The following is an 18158-nucleotide window of genomic DNA, read 5'->3' on the forward strand; positions in this document are numbered from 1 at the left end:
CTAAAGAGACTAATAGCATCAGACTCAGCGAATCGAATGAAAAAGTTAATGATTTTTTTTATAATATAGAAAAATCCAACACAAATTCAAAAATAATAATATTTTGCCAACAAATTGAAAACAAAAACAAAATAAATCGTGAGATATACGCATTATGTATTATAATTCCATGATTTTAAACTGACGAACGACGAGTACATGATTTAATGTCAAATAAAATAAAATTAATTAAGAGTTTTTAATTGAGAAAAGTTTTGTTTTTATTTTATTGAATGTTCGGCGCGTAAGAATTTATTTTCATCTTTTTTATTGAACTTCCATTATTTTACATCCATACATAAGAACCAATTATTTATTTCTCGGTTTAGAAAGAAAATTGTATCAGAAACAATTTAATTTTGAAAGTTTATAATAATTATAATTTTACCGCATGATTTTATTAGAATGAGAACGTGAATGCATAGTTGGCGTTAAAGGCCCGCCGATTGTTATTATTAGTTATTTTGGCAGAAGTCCCTTTTGCGTTGAGAAAATCAGCAAGAAGTTTGTTGACAACGATTCATACAATGCACGCGCGGTGTAATACCATGTAGAGAAGAAAATATGAGCCAATTATTTCAAAATCTGAACGCAAGAGGTGTTTAGAAGATGAGAAAAAACCGCAGAAACTAATTTATCATAGGATAGATTATCAGAAACACGTGTCAACATTGTGAGGGAAACCACAAGGGGAAAAAAATATGTAAAATATACAAAATAGGGTTGAGTTATTCAATTTTGTTCGAGTACACACTAGGAATCAAAATACCGATATCAACACGATATCGCCAAAGAGAAAGCCAACCTTTGCGTAGTTGGCTCTCGTTTATAATATTGACATAAGGGGGAAGGTGGTGGCCGAGGCAGAATTGCTGGTCATTAGCTAATAAAGGAAACGTACTTACCGTACAGATCGCCAGAGTCTTACGCCAAAGTACTGTACGACGCCAATCGTCAAAACATCTCACCGGGAAAAGTAGTAGCACTTCTATATCTCGATTGCCATCAGACAGCGAAACAAAATTTTAAATAATTAAAAACCGAGAGCGAAGAGCCCCGTAAAAATGTAACGAAACAGAAAATGTAGTCATTTTATTCACCGATTTGTAATCACGAGACCAAGGGACCAAAGACCTTTTCGGTCTAGCATTCCGCAAACAGATCATGGAATCGGGAGCTAACCAATGGTCAGTTCGAAGGTCCAGGTACTCGATTCGGGATCGAGAAACTGTCTTCCGCCAACAGTGCTATACACTCCAAGAGCAAAGAAACAACACGAAGCAGCAGCAGCAGCTAAAGAAGAAGCCGTCCGTCCGAGATCCTGGCAGTCAATGCATGTACGGCGTTCTCGGCGCCGTTTCTTGTATTCGTTTGTAATTATATGGAAAGTACGTCTTCATCTGCATTGCAATAGCCTCTACCCCCCATCCACAACACACGGGGCTAAAGCTTCGCACACTGTACCACCACCATCACCAACCAAGCAAAGGGAGAGAGAGAAGAGAGAACTTTGAGCGCTAGAAGGAGAGGGGGTGTCGCCTAATTATCAAGTTAATATGGATCATCATTGCTCGTCTGTTGGCAGAGTTGTTAGGGGAATAAAATTAAAGCAGCACGGCCGGCTTGTTAAGGGTTTTCTCCCAGCTTAAAGTGGCTGCTCTAGCGTCAGTGAGTTGACAGAAAATCCGCTATGTCTATCTTTCTTTTCTCTTCTAGCTCTCTCTGCTGCTGCTCTCTCGCCTCCACGATCTCTCTCTCTCTCTCTCTCTCTCTCTCTTCATGCTCATCTCAACTGCCTCATTTACAATTTTACCAAAACAGGACATGAATGGGGACCCTCATGCAATTCAGTTGGGTCCAATCTTCATACATTTTAAAAAGGATGCGGGAATGGAGTAAGAGAGAGAAAGAGAGAGAGAGAGAGCTAGGAGGTGAAGAGCGAGGGCCCCCTCTTTTGTTTTGATAAACATATTCCGGTCTCTGGAAGGATTAACGTCTAGATATATATTCGCCCTCTTTTCTGGAACCATCTTTTCCAGAGCTTTTTTTTACCATAGTTTTGTACGTTTTCTCTTCTTTATATACGAAACCACTCCTCTCTGAATACAACTGGAAATGCTGAATAATCTTTTAGAAGCGAAAAGATGTCCTATAATGGAATGGAGAGAACAAGGAATTTTTTCCTCTTGCGAGCACTTGTGGGATATTTTTCCCAGAGAAATTTTATTTATTATTTTTTTATTTCGGACCATGAACGAAGATTTTGTCGGTCCGAGACGGTTGAGTATACGACAGTTCACGGCCCCAGGCCATACCGACAGTGAACGTCGGGTTCTCCGAGTGATCCCGAGGTGATGATCGCGATTGGTATCCACGTGGTGGAGTGGCTGGGGTAAATCGTAATGAAGAGTCAGCATCATCTTGACTCTTTCTACTTTGCTTTCCTCCTAGACACGCATTTGTTCATTGAAAATTGATGTATTTAAGAGAAAAAACACTAATGTGATAAATGAATCTTTATAACACGAGTTCTCTGCCTCACCAGAGATTATCGAACGTAATCTATTTTATATCTTCAACTATCGTTAGTATCGGGGATTACCGTATTTCTCGATCTATCTGTGGTGGCGCTCAAGTTTCTTTAGGGGCGTGTACGGATGCGGTGCCTATGTCAAGTTTGGTTTTATAAAGCACATTCTGTAAGAAACTCAGTGTCACATCATTATTGCATAACATTCAAATATGTACTATAAATGTATATACATATTGCATCTTAATAATTCAAGAATCGGCTTTAAGCAACTATATTGTTAACAAATATGTGTTTGCATAACACAAGAAAACAGAGATCAAACCTGAGTCCTCGGGATGCTAGGCCATAACGGCGTCCACATGAACGCATGGAGACTGATTTTGTTTTTTCCCCTTATTTACCGCGCCCCATGTACCAAAACGTACGGTATATACGTTTTCTTTTTAAATTCTTTCCTAACGGAAAGGGGGTAAATTAGGCAAAATGGGTAAATTGTTGGGATAAATCGAGAAGCTATCCATACTTAGAATAAGACAACCATAAGTATTCTTTATGGGCATTGTATAATATTTTATCACGTGTATATATTGCTTACAATTTTTGTTAATTGCATTTTTAATTGGGTTGCTATACTTTTGAAATATATGACATCCATATTTTTATGGGCATCTTTTTCTCAGCCACCTCGTTGGGCATTTTGCCTGTTGTGGCGTTGTATTTGTATTTGTATAACAATGCCTAAATCACACAATGTTATTTCGTGCCTCCAAATCCAAATGTAGCCCCCGGAGAAATTTGAAGTTGTCCACGACCAAAATTATGGAACATGTAATTTTATTGTGGCCGATGCCGGATTTCCAGTATCCTATGTGGTCCGCAGAATGTTATAAAATTCTCTTGAGAGAAAGTTTATATTCTCAAAAATTTCTTTAAAGTAATTACAATATACTTATTACAAATTAGGATTTTTCTAAGAATAACGAAAAAAAAATCTGATAAAGTTATATAGATTTTATAGCTGATATTTTTTCACCTTCTCCAACTCGGATAACTGTTGTCATGATCATGAGATGAAATTAAATTGATGTAATTAATTTTTTTTCAGTTTTAATAATATCAATAGCCCTTTGAGTAGAAAAAAACCGTATTCGGAATTCCAAGTGATCCATACCTAATACACATGTGTAGAAGTCGATAACATCCAAAAATATTTATTAATTGACAAAAATATATGAAAATAATAAAGCAACTACAATATATAGAGTAAGCAAGAGAAAGTGTTGACCAGGGTGAAGGAGAGGAGGGATGTATGGAAAAAGGCCAACTGGCTAGTGATTCCAGAAAAACGACGGACAACGAGAATAAGAAGAAGAAGAAATAACAGGAAAAAGAGGAATAAATAAAGTTTAGGAGGGTAAGAAGAGAGAAGGGCGCGAAATTCCGGATCTTCATCTGAATTTCATGTGGCTCCAGCTGCCGTGAAGAGACTGGGCATTGCAGGACATTAGCAATACAGCAAAGAGCCTTAATTCCAGTCCACTGCCTGGGCCTATTCACTCACCACGCTCGGCCCTCGAGTTTTCAGTCGTGATCAATGTGACAGTACTTCCAAAGATGCCTTTTCAACCTCCTCCCCTTCACTTCCAACGCCTTCATCAACACACTCTGATATTTTTCTGTCTGCTTATTTTTTTAGTTATTTCTGCTTTTTTGTGGGGGGGGGGGGGCGTTGCCTCCCACTAAAGCATTGGCGTTTAGTAGAGGGTTATACACTATAGCCAAAATGTATTTATATATATATACCCTCAGCCATACAGGCGTCCGAGGTATATGTCGAGTCTCAGATATATATATATAAATTGTTTCTCCAGATGATTCCTTCCAAATCTTTCAATATTTGTCAGTTTGATGTCTTTTCCAGATGATTTCACTGATTTTTTGGCGATTAATCAATGTTTCTGTATCTTTTATGCCGCTCTATTTCCTTATTTTCTTTTTCTTTTAAATCAATAAAAGTTTTGTTTAGTTTGAACTTCGTCTTGCTGAAGAAGAAAAAGAATTCATCCAATACACATAAAATGAATACGCATTAATAGGAATATTTAGTTTCTTGCGCGTATTTGAAAAGAAATAAACATTTGAACTCGTTTGAAATTAACCTATTGCTAGCAGAAGTTTTCCTGGAGAAAACACAGAAGTTTCCTGACTGTATTTTTCGTGGGTACGTTGTGGTGTCATATGTTTTGCATTCCTATTGTTTCATTTTGTTTGGAGTTAAAGTCCTTCATTCTTCTTAAAATTTTTTGAAACGCTATACTTTCATATAGCCAGCTGAATTTTCTATGCCGAAAACAAAAATTTTGCATCCAAATTTTACAAAATATCACCAACAGCCTTTATTTCTCATGCAGTTGGATTTCGAGGCTTTATCTACACTTCAAAGATTTCTAGATATCATAAAACAATGCGAACCCAAAGAATGACGTCCGATTATGAGAGTCGCGAGAAAAAAACTAAAACAATCATGCAGTACAGAGAGTGATACAGCCTTGATACAAATACAAGGCCACAACAGTCAAAATGCCAACGAGGTGGATGAGAAAATGATGCCCCTAACAAATATGGATGCCGTATATTTCTAAAATACAGCAATCCCTAATTAAAAATGTAATTATGAAAACTAAAACTATGTATACATGATAAAATCCCTCCACCTATTATAAAATACTCATAAAAATATTTATGGAAATTACTCGGGAAACCGTCATTTAGTTTTAAGCCGAAAATCGAACCCAGCTTTTCTTGGAAATCGGGCGAGCACGTACACCACTGGAGACACACCCCGTGTGTCCCTTATTCCATGCACTGTGGCGTGAGGCGCTGAAGTAGAGATATTAGTAGTCTCTCCTTAACTTCAGAAAAAAGGATAATATCCAGAAAAGGCCCTTGATATACTGGACTAATAAAAAAGCATTTTCACTGTCTCTCTCTCTCTCTCTACTGTCCAACCTGGTTGCCATTTGCTGTAGTTCAGGGGAAACTACTAATGCCTCTAATTCAACGCCTCATGCCACAGTGCGTGAAATAAGGAAAGCAGAGTTGTGTATCCAGTGGTGTATATGGTAGTGCACTTTTTTTCCGAATTAACCTCAGCATAATATCCGGAAAAACTCTATTTCTCCTGGAATAATACAGTAATTTCGTTAAAGATTGGCATTTGAGCACTGAATGAATCAGAATCAGGATTCATTTAATTTGTCATAGCCAGTTCTAAAGGTGAAGTATGGTATCAAAGGTGGTGGTGGTATACAATTGCATTTTAAAGAAAAAAGAACCCCACAAAATTAGCGATAAGCATTGTAGGAGAAATAAAATAAAAAGACAAGGAAAAAATACACATTTATACTAAACTGGATCATCAGAGGATGACGTCACTCTCCGCTATCCATATGAAGGTTTTTAACATCTGGTGGATGCGAAGATATATTTAGAAAAGAGAGAAAATTCAACTTTTCCTTGTGGAGAATCGAACCCACATCCTCTCACTTGCCGGGTGCGCGCCCAAGACCTAGCTGACGAGCACACGAGCTCTAAGGAAATATTGAGATATTAGTTTTCTATGTAGTCTAGTGGTCTACGGCGTTCACCTGCCAAGTGAGAGGACGTGGGTTCGATTCCCCGCAAGAAAAAGTTGAATTTGCTCTTGTTCCTAAATATAACTTCGCATCAGCCATCTGTTATAAAAACCTTTGTAAACTTTATCATTAAAACATCTGATGAATCACCTTTGATTTTCAGATGAATCGGCTTAGAGATGACGATGTCTTTAACAGAAGTTAAGAAAAAATAAATTCGCTTAATAATGGAGCTATTTACATTTAGTACTCAGTACATTTAGTATACTAAACTCACGTTTAATCCGAATACGGACAAAATGATAAACAAAGCACAGGTGGCAACAGAAAGTCAGTTTCTCCTTTTCTGCCACCCCAAAGCGAAGCTCTCACCAAAGAAGGAGTTACTAATGTACTCAGGTGATAAGACCGGTGCTTACCTATGGAGCCCCAGCTTGATCTTTCTCCCAAAAAGTTAGCATATAAACTGCAAATGTTTCAAAATCAAGTGCTCCCGTAAGTTCACTGGTGCTCCAAAGTACTTTAGAGTGACTGATTTGTATAAAGATCTGCAACTACCACCAAATCTACTCATTTTTAAAGAAAATTGTGAAAAATTACTTTGAGAGAATCAGATTCTGACATATCAAGAGAGTCTTCAAATTGCAAGCCTTCAGAAAATCTCAAACATCCAACGCCCAAGAATTTCGTGGACATAAATTATAGAAAAGAATTCTAAAAGGAAATAAAACTTCATCGTTGCAATAGAAGTATCAAAAGACAGTACAGTAGGGTGAGTGCCCGAGTGGCATGGTGGTAAGATGCTCGTCTACCATCGTGAAGGTTGTTGTCAGGGTCCCGGGTTCGAACCCAAGGGAGAATATAGATAAGATATTTTCCCAAACGAACTGGAGGCGACCACCGATAGACAGCACCTTCACTTCCAACCCATCTCACTAATGGCAGTAAATTGCGATATGGCAGAGTTGGTATTTGGTGAAGTGGTGTCAAACTGCTAGATCAACGACAACTCAATGGAGAATTTTCATAAGAGGGCTCTTTCCTCTTCTCTATATATGCTTTGCATAGCAACAGTGTATTCTGCTATTTTAAAGCTCTTAAGTTATATTAATGTACTAAACTAGTAGTTTATAGTACTTATATCTTAGTTTATTCTTAAATGGTGTAGTGTCAGTGTTAATAAACTCCACTTTGGTGATTGTAAATAATGTATATAAGTTATACTCGGTGCTTAATTTGTAATTATAATATATATATATATCTCATATTAATCGCATTTAATCCATGATAAATAATAATTATTATGATAATAATTATTATGATAAATAATAATTAGTTTAATAATTATGCTATATTTCAGATAGTGATATCAATATGCTAGCTTATTCTTTTGTCAATTTGCATTTAGTAGCATTACTATGTTTTACACCATACCCAAGTATGTGGGTAAATAGGGATATTAATGAGAAAATAATCGAAAAGAAAATGCCTTGATAAGTGCCTTTTTTTTAATTTTTTCCTTGCTCCTCCCTTACCTATGCTTTCTTTTTGGTTTCCAATTGCCTAATTTAAAGATTAAGGGCACTAAAAGTTAAATAATGAGATGAAAAATCAGGGATAAAGTAAAAACCCCTAAGATTCTCACCAATGATATATTATTGTTATATTCACTATTTTTATATGTTTGTTCATTGTCAATTCCCATCTTTGAATTTATACTTTTTCTAATGGAAAAGGCAATGATGGAGAAGATATGAGCCTTGACTCGTTACTTCGAACCAACCATTTACGGTAACGGTAACTCTGTTGAAATTGGAAATACCATTCCTGAGCATGCAATTGTCCCGAAAAGGTGTGTATAAGTTGAGCACTCGAAAAACACATACTCTCATGTTTCACTTTTACGCAGATTACAAAAGCTGCGTATCAACAGGCTCAACTATGAAACATTTATTTCTCAGTCAAATAGCTGCAATCCAAAATAAAGCTATATTAATAAGCGCTTGCAATGTATTTCTAAGTTGATTAAAATAGATAGTCTTCCATGCATCAAAATGTTTTCATATCTATAGCACACTGCGGAGTAGCAAGTGTTTGTGAAAACTACATATATTTTTGTTCACTCTGCAAAATAAACCGTTCTAGGACGAAGGGTGTTCACATTTCACATTTCATACACCGCCTAGGCTCTATCGACAATTGTCAATCTTAGTCATTGCCCGGATGAGGGACTGGAACGTAGGGTATGTAATGCCTAATCACGGCAAAATCGAGATTGAATTTTAAAAAGCTATATCCACTCTCGCCAAGCACGTCCCAATTTGTTGCTAGCTAATTAAATTTGATATCGTAGTCATTTAGAAACTTGTTTTATGTATGTTTTTCGGGCAAATTTTCGGAAATCCATTAGTTTTTATGTTTAGAAATCGCAAATAAAATACACATGAGAAACAACGTAAATATACTCAAAATATGAAGAGAACAACAGCTAGAAACGCGTTTAGCTGTTGTTCTCTTCATATTTTGTGATTATTTACGTTGTCTCTCATGGGTACTATCTCACCCAAAATGTAATGTATTTCTCGTAAATGGAGAACTTTTCATTATGACTGATACCTAGGGTTGTCCTAATTCAATGCGAAGAAGATATCTGGGAATATATTTGGGCAGAACGAACTATTTTCTGAGAAAGAGCGAAAAAATATGTTCAAAGACACCAGAAAAATTTTGATGCCCAAATACTGGGGCCCCGTAACAACGAACTGATAAAACTAACGAATGAAAGAAATTCAATGTCATTTTAAATAAACAAACCTTTATCAGAATCGGCCAGGAACCCTTTATTATCTGAGTACTGAATGAGTGGCCGAGACATTGGATATGGGTATCGGCTCAATGTAAAAACTTACTGATGTTTTGGTCTCAAAAGAAAAAGTCAATATCTAAATTTCTTCAGTGTCATGAGGAAAAAGTTCTTCAAAGCATCTGTTGAATTCTATAAATAATCCAAAATATGGATGTGAATGGTCCTATGTCAAAGACTGACAGTAAAAAATTATATTTTCAATAATCAAAGAGTTTAAATGTCATCTGCAGTTCTGGTCAAGGAACTTTTATACATAACGATGTATATGAATAGGAAGAATTCTCATTACAGTGAAGAAACTAACTACCGTCAGAAATTTATCTAGAAAAACAGCCATATATAAATTCATCATTTGCGCTTGAAATTATTTCTATGGAAAAGAAATCGAAAGCTGGAAATATATATATGTTTAGAGATCGGAAAAGAAAATTCCCTCTCCATCGTAAGACCATAATTTAAAAAACTTCAATATTCCGTATAGGCAGTATGTTTTCATCATCATCTCAATATTTACCCGGATCTTAAAAACTCAATTCTACTGATTGATTAGAAATTCTTTCATATATAGCGTGTCGTATAAAGTATTTATAAATAAAGTTTACCATATCAAGGTTTAAGAAATAATAAGTGTTATTTCTACATATCAATGGATTTTCAATTGCATGAAAAATACTTCAAAAGTGCTTAGAAATTTACATTTATTCCAACAATTTTTTAACAGTTAACTCCACTTTGATTATTAAAAACAAATCCGTACATTAATGAAGCAACATAACATAGATATGAATATAATCTTTCTCTAATAGTATAATGAATCATAATATTAAAAAAAATTTTGTCAGTAATATTTCGTGAGGAAAAAAATCACAGTAAATATTCGAGGAAATTCCTTTGAGGTAAACCGTGTCTCAAACACGAAGTTCGTTCCCATTTAATGTACAGAATTATTTTTTTTCCCGTTTAACACAAGAAATTTAAATGTATGTATATATAAATTTTTTTCTCTAAAAAGAATTAACAAATTTGCAAAAATACAATTTAGGAATTTAAACAGATAATTTTTTTTTCTATTCATTTTCTTTCAAAAGATAACAAAGAGAAAGAATTTTTCATTTTAATGAAATGATAGGATAGATAATAAAAAAGAACATTTCAAACCGTGGAAAAAAAAGATGCATGGAGGTCCCGGATGAACAATGTTTGTTTCACGGTCTTTCTTTCTCTTTTTTGTCTACATTATCAAGATTTTTCATTTATTTATTTTTTTTTTGCTTGAAGGTTTGATCGGAGTTCTTTTGTAAGCTCTAAACGCGCCAAAAAAATGCTCCCTTCTGAATGCATTTCACGGTGTTGTATAAAACATTAGGTTTATACGCTTGTTGAGAATATGATATCGACCCCCTCCCCCTTTTTTTTTTATTTTGCGTTCATATAAATATATTATTCAATGGATTTTTCTTCTTAATACATAAAAAAGAGAAAGGTTATACATAGTCTTGAGGTGGGATTTGACCCTCCTTCTTACACGCTTTTTTCTTTTGAAAGTCCTCATTCATTTTTTCTACATAAAGATGACTGTTTTTAAATTATTATTATTATCATCCTACCGAGTTGAATTTGAAAATAGTATTTTTCCTGAAATTTAATTACGTAAAGACAATAAATGAAATTCATAAAACGCGTTCAATCATTTTTGTTGCATAAATCAGGATTTTGTGGAGTTCATAAATTCGATACTTACTAATTGAAATATCATGTATTTTTTCTTATATAACTGTAATTTTATACATTTATGGATAATTAACAATGGATTTTTTTATTTTGTTCTTTGTTATTGAATACTATGTAATTATGTACTCGTATGAGATATATTACTCCGTATATAGCTACAGTGCCTGTCTCTGGCATGCCGAAAATTCTAGGCGTAGTAATTGATGAATTCAAGTGTGTGTGTGTGTGTGTGTGTGTGACTATTTGTTACAGCAGCGAAATTGATATGTGTTGATTATACTACGGAATTAGAGAAAAGATCGCACGAAATTCTGGGAGTTTCTCGAAGCACAAGTTGGAGCATATGCTACCGAATGGGTAAATTAAAATTTTAGAAGGAAAAGTTTAATTACAACTTCTATGAGTATTTTTCTAATAGCATGCATGTTATATTTATGAACCGTTTATCTACGGTAACGATTGCTATGATGATGTTATCTTCTCGTGGATTTTCCAAGTTACAAAATTTTAAGTTTGGTAATCAAGTTAGTTATCTTTTGCATATCCATTTATACCTTGGTGCCACAAATGTGTTGGTTGCTTTTTCTTACTGTAGAATTTTTTCTTTTGACCTCGGGAGTAAGCCCTGACTTAACCCTTTATACCTTGATGGTACTTTAAAGTACAAGGTTAGAGGTTAGATAATTTGTTTTGAACTAATTAATCATTTCAAAAAAAATTCAGCGGGGGGGGGGGGTGTCTTTAATTAGAACTAAAATAACCTACCAAATAATTTACATGATAACTATTTATTGTAATCATTAAATTTATACTTTTATTTAAATTTACTGTAATTCTCTTCTTATTCTGCATTTTACAATGTCGGATATAGAGGGTTAAAAGATTGTGTAAATTTGAGTTAGAAATATGTTGATTATGAACTTTGGGCACTCTCATCAAAGGGAAGCCCTCAAAGTTTAACTTTCTGGGGGTTTTCAAATGACTACCAAGAGAAAGTGCAGCCGGCAAAAGTACGATTTATAACATAAAATTTAGCATTAAAATTCTGGAATAAATTATATGTGAAGATGACTATACTTTGCATCTCATCTCGGCTGAAATTAAATTTCACTGAAGTGAAGTAGTTCCTCACAAAAATATGTATACAAGAAATTGAAATTTTAAAAAAATAAAAATTTGCTGGCATTTATGTTTTTAATTAATTTTTTAACCATAAAAATTGCAAAAATATCTAAAAATTAAAAAAAATGAATGCTCGGGTCTGAAAAGTATATTATATTCATGAATTTACTGATTGCGAGGCATCATTTGTTTTGTCGTCCCCCCCCCCCCTCTCCTCCCTGAATGACTTGGTTGGCAATGTTCTATTTTTCACATGCGCACGAAAGTGTAAAATTAAATATTAATTGAAGATTTTGAAATTTTTTACTTCTGCAATATAGCAAACCGCTTTGTTAATCATCGAGATGTATTCGAGACAAAAGCTGCGGTTTCTAACCAAAAGATGGCGCTGCGAGGCTAGACTTCATTCCGGGAAAAGTGAAAAGAGATTTCATTCAACAACTATAACTTTGTTTTTATAGCTATGCATTTAATATCATTAGAAGAAGGGGGGGGGGGGGGAAACGTCACTTGTGATGAATTTTTTCACATATTTTAGCAGCAATACTCACTGTTTTTTGCCTACCATTTTTATGGAGTTACTTTCTGGTCCTTTAAAAATATGAATACGTTCTGGGAATTTTCGCAACGGAATAGCACAGATCGCTGACCAGTAGTTCTCGGTGGACTAAACTTCTTTCCTGGTGACCATTTGTCTAAGTAATTTACGAGACATAAAAATAGACTGTACCCTTTCACTGACTTTGACTTCAAACCACAAACTCGTGTAATATTGTCATTTTTTATAATGCAGTAGCTATAAAATGATTACAATTCCTGTTCCTAGTATTGATCGTCCCATAAAAAAAAAATCCTATTGATGAATTGCATATAATCGTATGTTTACGAAATCTGGTTGTGAAAGTTCGACAGGGTCCGAAATTCCAGATGGGAACCGATGACCATATTCAGTCTTTCGGAATCAACAATAAACATTAGATCATATATTTCTAAAGGGTAAGGGTTCGCAAGAGATATTTCGCGAATATAATATATACTCCCCGCTCTCTCAACCAGCTCATAGTCCACCGCCCTGTGTGTCTCAAAGAAGAGATATAATTTATACTTGAAATAATATTAGAATGTGTGTTGATTTCCAACCAGTGTATCACGGGACTTAAAGGCTCTACCGAATTCATAAGGGGATAGATAGATAGATAGAACCGCTCACAACCCCGGACTGATGCAAAGCAAATTAGTTCCGTTACCTCAAAAGAGAGTTGCGTCGGAAAAGTTAGCAAAGATTTATAGTGATGGCTCCCCTTGCCCGTGATCAGAAGCTTCGAATCACTCGCGTCGTTCTCCCCATGAAGACAGCACAGCCATCAACTCGATGCAACGCACAAGCCATTTGACTAAAATGTATAGCTCAACCGAATGACTAAGGAGAAAAATTGAACGTACGTCCAGTGGCACATAAGGGCCGGAGACCGCAGCCTGGCATTTCGAAAGAAGTGTGGAAAAGACTTGTGGGCAAGTAAGAAGAAGAAGAAGTCGGAATGTTGAAGTGGGAGAGATTTGAGAATGATCTAAATACACAATGTATATAAAATATATATACAGAGCCTCCACTGCGACGGAAATAAATAATCAAACAGAGCCTCCGTTGACAGTGCTGGGCAATCGCACTTGAATTACTCACATATATTATTTACGTTACAAAAATTTCCCTTTTTTATACTATTGGGGGAATGCACGTAACCATTACTATGAAGGTAATACATATTAGAAACAAATATCACCATGAGCTCATACAAATATCCAAGGTTACAAAATTATTATTATACTATGAAAGTGTATATACAACATCTGTTTATTCTTCCGATTGTTTACGACAGGGTCGCGGAATGTGTCGCCTTTATGATAGGGTGTGTGAGGATAATAATTCTTTACTTTCAAAAATAGCTCCCACATACACAATGCACTTGATTCACAATCATAAATTATACAGTGTGTATTACTTAAGTATTATGGTATAGGAGCCATTTATAGGCGGAGATAGACTTGAAAGTCTGGGGGCACGATGATTTCTGGGAGGGACGCATGATGATGTCAATACTCAAGTACATTAGATCAGTCGGCTTTACTTATGACGCTGCTCCCCCCCCCCGTATCTCCGCCCATGACCGTATTAACCTACTTAATTCGGTAATATTGAAAATCGAGTAATTGAAATATTTAAAATTATAATTTCATTTCTTAGAGTGCCGTGAACGTAAAAAGTCCAGAAAACCTTGCACAAGTTCTCGGTACAATGAACTCAAACGAGAGCATAAAATGAACATGATTTAGCCAAAGAAAAATTTTATGTGATTAATTAATATTATGTGAAAAAATTAAAATGATATATATGTTGATAAATTTTATTAGAACGAAAGCCATTGCTATTCAAGTGATATTTATGTTAGTCATAACAGGCGATTGGATGAAGTGATAAAGGTTGTTATTAAGAAGGCGAAATGAAATATAAAAAAAAATTTACATGAAAATATAAATAAAGTTTTAATATAAAGTTTTGGAAGTGGCTCGTATACCGTTCAGGTTTCATTCACAATGAATTAATTGCTGTTACTAGACTTGAATTGTATATTTTTGATTACAATATTCCACAACAACTTTTATTACAACAAGAAAATACTTCGATACAAAGTTTTATTTTTTCGCTTGTTTGCGAATACATTTCCGAAACTAGGAAGATGTATTCTTTAAACTCATTGTACGCAATACAACAAAACAATGCAACAGATCTACAAACAACGTTAGTTTTTTCGCAGGATTTAAAAAATACTTATCGTGAGGAAGAAGGAAAAACAAATCTAGTAAAAATATGTAAAAGTTTTGTGTTAAATGGAAAGGAAGAACGTAAGTTATAACATACAGGACGGGGAGGGGGTGGGGGGAGAGAGATTAAAAATCTCCGACCTATGAAATTCACAAACGCCTACACACACTCTCTGTTATGCAACTGCGATCCTTCTCCTCCTCTCCGACGTCGTCGTCACACTTGCTGTGATTTGCTGCGTAAAATGAGGTAATTCATCAAAAAAAAGTGAAATCATCGTATACCTTGGCATACATGCACAACATACCCCCAGCAGCCGTTTAAATTCGTACACGTATAAGTGAAAGTGTGTACCTCTCCGTATAGGGAGCGGCAGAGTGAAAAAAAGGGCAAAAAATGAGGAGGGGGGGGGGGGGGGAAGGCCGTATCCAGCTTTTCCTGCGACCGCACACAAGCCACTCAATTTTTACGGCTCTGATATCCTATCAGAGCTACAGCCAGGCTAAAACGACAGCAGGGTTTGCCACAAGAGCGAGAGAGAGAACCGACATCTTTGATTGATGGAGTATGGATCGACCTTATCCCAATCCTCCCTCATTCTCCTCCTCCTCCTTCTTATCCTTATTTCCTTTAAGATCAAAAGAAAAATATACATATAGAAGAAAAAAACCAAGACATTAAAAAATAAGAAAGGCTACTTGACTAACCACACGCCAATCAAACTTTCTTTTTTGCGATGCTGATGATTTCAAATTAGAAAAGATAACAGCTATTATAGTCACGAACTCCCCTCCTCTTCTCTTATTTTGTCTTTTTTCACTGATTCGAATGACTTCATCTCAATTTAAAGTCGAGATAACGTGCTTTGCGGTGACAACAGAATGTCAAGATCAGATGATAATTTATCATCGGATTGAATGAAATTTTGATGTGGTTAGTGAATGATGTCTCTACTGTTGTGTGTTATCAATTATAATTATCTTTGTCGCATGAGTTGATATGCTTTATACGTCATATATCTCAAATAGTGTCCAAAATTGGAAAATTTAAACCAGGGCCGCCTTTACCGAAATTGGGGGTTTGGTGCGAAAATAATAGCCCCGTTTTGTTTCTTCTGTGGAAGAGGGGAATCGGGTGTGTTCAGAAAATTGAAATCATGAAAATTCAGAATAAATGAAATAAATATTTTCAGAATTTGTGAAAATTCAGAATAAAACAAATAAGTAATTCCAGAACTGATGAAAATTTAGAATGAATGAACGAAATAGTTTCAGAATTGATGAAAATTCAGGATTTATGAAAGAAATTATTGTTACCATAAATTCGGGGGCCCAAAACGCATGGTCCGGTGCGGTCACATACCCCTAAGGGCAGCTTTGATTCGAACTAATCGTGAATCGGAGAGAGGAAAACTGACTACATATATCATCTCACCCAACTCCCAAAGACTTTTTTTTTCTCTTTGGGGTTTTAAATAAATCAAAATTCGGAACCGATTTCCAAGTGAAATACGGGACGATTCAAAAGAATATTCGAGATAAAGTAAAAAAATGGCAATTTTCATTAGGCCTAAAAAATGTGAAGCAGAAAATCTGAAATTTTAAGTTTTGTAACTTATTGTGCATACAAATACAATACGAAACCACAAAACAAACGCATATTATAATTTCCGTATCATCGAATGGATCATAAGATTTGTCCAGGGTTCAACATTTTGGATTTATGCTTGGCAAGACTTCAATCTTCAATGTATAGCAACATTCAACACTGATGTGGTTATTATGTATCGCCCCTCCCCCCTCATACTAGAAGCATGAATGCACAATGTATTTGGGAAAAAAAAACGTCTGAAATGACGTTTGAATGTTATTCTACGCTAGTTATTTTCCTAAAATGTTTTGTAATACGCGTTTCAGGCGAATATTAGCAAAATGAAAGCGCAATTGATAGCTATCCAACTAGCTGATGAAAGAAATTAAAATTTTTGTACGTCTATGCTTCTCTAGCATGAGGAGAAAGATATTTAAATCAGAAATATGTTACTTTTAATTTTAGATTTTAGAGTGAGCATTTTCTCATTGACATTTGAATCCAAAATTCATCTATCAATAACTGAAATGTTCATTTTCTGCTATTTTTTACGTACCAAGTGGTGGAAAAAGTGATGAAGTGTTAGAAACACCATCATCTCTCTCTCAGGGATTTTCATTCAAATGTAACGAAGTAAATTTCTTCGAATACAATAAAGCGAGATGGAAATTTTGCCACTTGATATTTTTTTGAAAGGAGAGAACGGTATAAAAATTTTAATTTGGTTATCGCCTCCCTAATTATTATTATTTTACGGAAACTGTCATAATTAAATTTTTCTCTTATTGCCAATCATTTTTCTTACACATTTTATTTTAATTTTGCAATCCACAAAAATTACTTTTTACGCTTCTGGGCATTGTTCGTGTGTAAACGCTCTTTATAGGTTATTTAATTATTAAAGAGAGCATATAGTGACCCTCTTTCAAGTTGGCAGATATGCTGCTATAAATTCCAAACATTTTGTGCTGCTCTCAGCCTGCAATTTAGTAACTACACAAAGAACACTTTAGGTGCCATGGTCAAATGTCACCTGGAATTTGTCCGGACCTGATATACACATATCCGTATCTTGAATTTCCTATGAAATGTCGATGACGTCTATTTTTTTTGTTCTCACTCATAATATATCATGAATATTATTGATTTCACTACATGATGCAATAGAACGAAACGATGAACCTGTCCGCTAACCCGTACTATTAGCGGACAGGTTCATCGTTTCGTTCTATGTCGCCATCTGGATGCTAATTTCGTTACGAGCTGCTACTGAGTTAGGAGGCTGTCTATTGCGCAGTCCCGTTCAGCCCAAAAAAAGAACTCTGTGTTCTTTGAAAAGAAAATGTCAGTCCTCTGTAGTTTAATGATAGGACACGCATCCGGAAAGTGCGAGGCCTGGGGTTCGGTTCCCCACACAGAGGAATGTGACTTTCCTTTTCAATTATCTTCGCTTGGTATCCAGTCATCTGTACTTTGTATGATGCAATAGTTTCACTAATTAAAAAACAGTGATTAGCGACTCTATGAACTCAAGTTTGAGGCTTTACTGTGATTATGTTCAAACTCAACGCCATTCAAGAGAAGAAAGTATTTTGAAGAAAATTTCGGGGGAAAAAGTATAACAAAAAATGGTGACACTATAGGAGCCATTGGATTGTGAAGAAGATTTTTGTGGAGATTTTGAAAGTCTATCGATTGGCGATTGACTTGGAAGAACAACACAATGCTATAAAAGTCAAGATTTTTCGGCGACGTATTTTTCGTTGAAGAAACATCTTGAAGAGGTAACACGTTTTCCCCCCGCGTTTCTCCATCCCACCG

General features: G+C 35.3%; 1 protein-coding gene across 11 annotated transcripts in view; it reads right to left on the reverse strand.

The window, feature by feature from the left end:
- LOC149076594 (uncharacterized) overlaps window positions 1–18158 on the reverse strand; it is a 307582-nt gene that overhangs the window by 166969 nt on the left and 122455 nt on the right. The window contains exon 1 of one of the 11 annotated variants that reach the window (XM_089244200.1): window positions 945–1787. The exons of the other annotated variants lie outside the window; for them this stretch is intronic. The gene's annotated coding sequence lies outside the window, so the exon portion shown is untranslated. Of the gene's footprint in view, window positions 1–944; window positions 1788–18158 lie in introns of those variants that run through there. 11 annotated transcript variants of the gene reach the window in all.

This window comes from Pholcus phalangioides, unplaced genomic scaffold (assembly GCF_987345545.1).
Source record: "Pholcus phalangioides strain wild (caught in Gottingen) unplaced genomic scaffold, Ppha-v1.0 ptg000015l_1, whole genome shotgun sequence".
In the NCBI taxonomy this organism is placed as follows: domain Eukaryota; kingdom Metazoa; phylum Arthropoda; class Arachnida; order Araneae; family Pholcidae; genus Pholcus; species Pholcus phalangioides.